The sequence below is a fragment of the Piliocolobus tephrosceles genome, chromosome 13 (genome assembly GCF_002776525.5).
Source record: "Piliocolobus tephrosceles isolate RC106 chromosome 13, ASM277652v3, whole genome shotgun sequence".
Classification (NCBI taxonomy): Eukaryota; Metazoa; Chordata; class Mammalia; order Primates; family Cercopithecidae; genus Piliocolobus; species Piliocolobus tephrosceles.
In genome coordinates this window covers 105427932-105432790 of record NC_045446.1, presented here as the reverse complement: position 1 = coordinate 105432790, position 4859 = coordinate 105427932, and the positions used below count along the sequence as shown (strand labels likewise).

At 43.6% G+C, this 4859-nt stretch overlaps 1 long non-coding RNA gene across 1 annotated transcript; it reads left to right on the top strand.

Moving 5' to 3' along the window:
- Positions 1 to 308: 308 nt before the first annotated feature.
- Positions 309 to 3124, top strand: LOC111540042. The gene is made up of 2 exons (XR_002730875.2): positions 309 to 1522; positions 1886 to 3124. It is a non-coding gene; the product is annotated as an uncharacterized LOC111540042 (long non-coding RNA).
- Positions 3125 to 4859: the final 1735 nt, after the last annotated feature.

The following is a 4859-nucleotide window of genomic DNA, read 5'->3' as shown; positions in this document are numbered from 1 at the left end:
GGGGACAGAAATGATCATATTTCATATTTTAATTACGTGTGAGTTAGATCGATTTTTGAGGAGTTCCCTGAAAACCTCCCTCTGCATTTAACACTTTTCCTATGAGAGGAAAACACTCCTGATTCATAATAACTAAGCTACAACCAAATCTTTGGAAGCCCGCCCATCTGTAAGCAGGGTTCTACCTGTGTTAAATCACCTTCAGATGCAGCCGTTCTGTGCCAACCTGGTGGGCTAATGACACATTTGTGGATCTCAGCGTGCCTGTAATATCACAAACACAGGTGTGGTCTCCTGCCTTTCCCTGCAGAGGAAGGAAGGGATGAATGGAAAAAGCGTAGCAATTTACTTGGCTCTCTTATCCTGCAGTAGGTGAGCCCTCTGCATGGGATATTTGAGGGCTGAGAGCTCTTTTCTGTTAAAGGAACGTCTGCAAAAGACAAGACAAATACATTTGAACAGTCCCAAGGAGAAGTAATTTCAGAGTAGACACCTATTTCTCCACCAGAAGCAAAGCAGATCCCAGATCCTAAAATCAGGCTTGAGGAAGCAAGAGGAAGCATCCAGGAACCCCAAAGCAGGCAGTGGATTATCCATTGGCTCTGGGTAAAGCCAAGAGAGTTTAGAGAGGGATTTGCACTGTTTCGAGAAGCTTGCAGCTTCCTGATTCAACTCCTCTCCGAGGAAAGAGGCTCAGTAGGCCAACCAAGCCACTTTTCCTCTCCTAAGGGATGAAGACCAAAGATGCAACTTGCCCAGCTGTCTGTTATGAACTAAATTGCATCCCCGCAAAATTCATGTGTTGAAGTCCTAACACGTTGTACCTCAGAATTTAACTGTATTTGGAGACAGGGTCTTTACAGAGGTAATTAAGGTGACACGAGGTCATGAGAGTGAGCCCTAATCCATTATGAGGGGCATTTATAAAAGGAGGAGATTAGGACACAGACAAGAATGCAGGGAGAAAAGACCATGTGAAGACTGAGGGAAGGTGTGGCCATCTACAAATCAAGGAGAGAGACATCAGAAGAAACAATCCTCACAACGCCTTGATTTTGGAGTCTAGCCTCCAGAGCAGTGAGAAAACAAACGGTCATCCAGGATGTGGTCATTTGTTATGGCAGCCCTCGAAAACCAACACACAGCAGAACAACACCAGAGGCAAATCAGAAAGAAAATGAGATGCAGACTCCAGCAACCTGGTCTCCCAGTCAGGACACAAGCCAGACCTGGACGGAAGTGGTCACAGCACTTTTAGCTCCAACATAGCCACTGGGCGGAGGCTCCTAGTTCCTCCTCCCTCCAACCCCGTGCAGCCTGCTCTGTCCCCATCTTCTCAGGCTCACTCAGTGCAGTGTCTGCCTGCATCCCTCTATCAGGGGTCTTCCTCTGCCCACAGAGGGAGTTATATACAAGCCCGAGGAATGAGGAAGAGAAGACAAAAGCAAGATGGAGCCTCACTGTCTGATTTTCCCAGACGTTCCCAGGAGGTCCTGGTTATGCAGGGCGGTCTGGATTTTTAGTGCATACACCATTAGATGCCTCTTTCTTACTCTGCTTAGCACACCAGGTCTGTAGGTTCTGGTTCTTAAGGGCCATGTAAAGTCCAACTAAAAAGGGCAGGTGTTTGTTTTCCAACCCAATTTCCTTCTAGTGGCGGAAACACTAGCAGCCCTTTCCCTTCCCTTCCTTGCCCACTGACCTACACTCTCTTCCCTGTAACAGACAGTGGTGTGTCTTCTATGAAATGCATTTCTACACCAGTCATAGCACCCGTTCTGAGACAATCACAAGCTCAGAAAACCCTAACTAACTAGGTGCTGTTTTTTGAATGCCTACCATGTGGCCAGCACTGTACTAGTCACTTTACTCACCATATTTCCAGTCCTCACAGCTACCCTTGCAGGTGGGAATGACCACTCTCTTCCTAAAGATGAGAAAACTTGAACTGGGAGTGGTGGCTCGCACCTGTAATCCCAGGGACTCAGGATGCTGAAGCAGGAGGATCGCTTGAGCCCAAGAGTTTGACGCTGCAGTGAGCTATGATCCCACCACTGCACTTTAGCCTGGGTGACAAAGTGAGACCTCATCTCTAAAAAAAAATAAATAAATAAAAATAAAAATAAAAGATGAGAAAACCAAGGCTCAGGACAAGTAACTTGTCCAGGGTCAGGCAGCTGGCTCTAGGCAGAGCTAGGACAGAAAGCGAGCTTTGGCTGACGTATTTGCTTTGAACTTTTCACTCTGCAACTCTGAAGAAAAAAGTACATTTACACTGTGAAAGTCTATACAATGAAAATTGGATTTTCTCCAATTCTTATTGACAATAACTAGGAGACATTAAAGAGAAAGAGAGAGGGGCCAGACACAGTTGCTCATGCCTGTAATCCCAGCACTTTGGGAGGCCAAGGTGGGCAGATCACTTGAGCCCAGAAGTTTGAGACTAGCCTGGGCAACATGTAAAACCCCATCTCTATTAAAAATATATATACAAAAATTAGCTGGACATGGTGGCAGGAACCTGTAGTCCCAGCTACTCGGGAGGATTATTTGAGCCCAGGAGGTGGTGGCTGCAGTGAGACAAGATCACACCACTGCACTCCAGCCTAGGTGACAGAGCAAGACTCTGAAAAAAGAAAAAAAAAAGAGAGAGAGAGGAGAGAGAAGTCTTCAACAAGCACAGAAATGCCATGACTTCTAAAACTAAGATCTGATCTCTAACTTAAAAACCTCTGTCTCTGTTTTGCCTGCAGAGAAATCTAAATTCCTGTGGTGAATGAAGCTGTTTTCCAATGCTTGCTGTAATAGCCCTCTGCATCTTTCTTTCATAATATCTAGCACAATCTGAAGTTACATATTGGGTGATTGTTTGATTAATGTTTGTCTTTCTGAAATTCTGAGGTAGCATCATCATATAACTTACAGTGTAAATGGGAACACTTTTGAAAGTAAAAGGAGATGTTATTAACAATTATTCCAGGACAAGAAGGAGACTGGAACATGTGGTCATCCTACGGGTGAAGCAGAGACCAACTCTGGTTTGCCTGACATTGTAGTCCCAGTGCCAGATTCCATACTTAGCACATAGTAGATGCTCAATAAATAAACATGATGATTGATTTAACAATGTCTTTGAAATATTTTTCACTATTTTATCCCACCATATCTTTCAGGTTCTACTTACTGCAGCTTCTAACATATCCCAGTCCTAGACATTCAGGGGTCCCTGTTTAGCCATTTTGAACATAACATATATTCTCACAGCCTCAAGCCTTTATGAAACTGTCGCCTCTGCTCACAATGCACTCCCCTCACTCTTCACCCATCCTTAAAAGCATTCTCCACTCAGATACCACCTCTTCTCTGAAATCTTCCTCCCATTTCCCGAAACACTTGTACGCTAATAATAACAAACATCTCTAATAACAAACATGCCACTCCATTGTAGACATGTATGCTCCTTGTCCACCAGGAGACTGTGAGTTCCTCCAGGTTACAGCACAAGTTTCACCCATCTCCCCAGGGCACATCCGAGGGCATGCACAGAGTAGACATGAGACAAATGCTTGTTGACAGAATCAGATGAGGTTGGGAGACCCCTTAAGTATCAACAGTCAAGAAAGATTAAAAAGGAGTGAACTTGGGTTCTGAAATAATCATGTCTATGGTGTTATGGCTACACAGCTACTCGCCTCCTTACACTGCATAGTGCTGGCCACATAGAAATCACATTATCAATCAATATTAATATTATTATTAGCATTATCAGTCATTAATTTTCATGTATCCCTTCACTCTTGTCTTTCTGGACTTCTGGAACTCTAATGCCAAGCTTCTGCTATCTCCTCAATCTCTGTTTCTCATCAGCATTGTTTTCTATTGGAACTGACCTTCTCTCCTGCTTTTTGTCAGCTGAGATGTATCAGAGAGTCTTTCGTTGACAGGCAAGTCCTCCTGGCACTTCATCACACCATATTCTTCAAAGTGCCTCTGACGCTATGGCTGCTGCTGGACTCCTTGGATCCTCCATCTTCCCCTTTTGCCAGGCTGTTTATATTCTTTAAAGACCTTTCACGTAATGCCTGTGCTAATATTTACATCCCTGCTTAACTAGGCTGGCCTCTGCTGCCCTGGGCGTTTCTTGACTCAAGCAGGATGGAATTACAATCTTTCCAAGCTACTCAGTAGCTATTTCCCATTCATAGAACCACAGCATGCTAAGGGCTGGAAGTTGCTGAGTGTGCAGCCTACCTGGGGGTTAGGGTATGACCAATGAAAGCTGCGGTGGGTATAGCCTAGTTGCACATAATACACAGTCTTTGGAAACTGATAGTCCTGTGTTTGGAGCAAAGCTCATCCACTCATCAGCTATGTGACCAGTAAATGATTTCATCTCTCCAGAGTCTTATTTCCCACATCTATAAGAAAGAAATCCTTTTTTAATTGCTTCATGTAGATAATTACATGACAGTATTGTTACGAGGATTAAATGTGATAATGTATACAAAAAGAAAGGCACATAATAATTGCTCAGTAAATGATATCTATTATTACAAAAAAATCAAAAATGTACTGCACACTTACTACATATAAAGGTGTGCAGAGTGCTAAACTCTGGAATTGGAGTAAGGAAGATAAAAAGAGGAAGATATAATCCCTGTCCTCCTCAAGTCCAAAATTGGAACTCAAAGCAAACTGTGATTAAGAGCTATAAGAGACACAGACAACTGGAAGCAAAAGGAGAAGATTCTGGAAGGGACAGAGTTGAGATCTTGGCTAGGCCTGAAAGATTGACAAGAGCCTTGGTTCACAACTATGATGAGAGAAAACTTTGCAGAAGCAATGATTCATGCAAAATC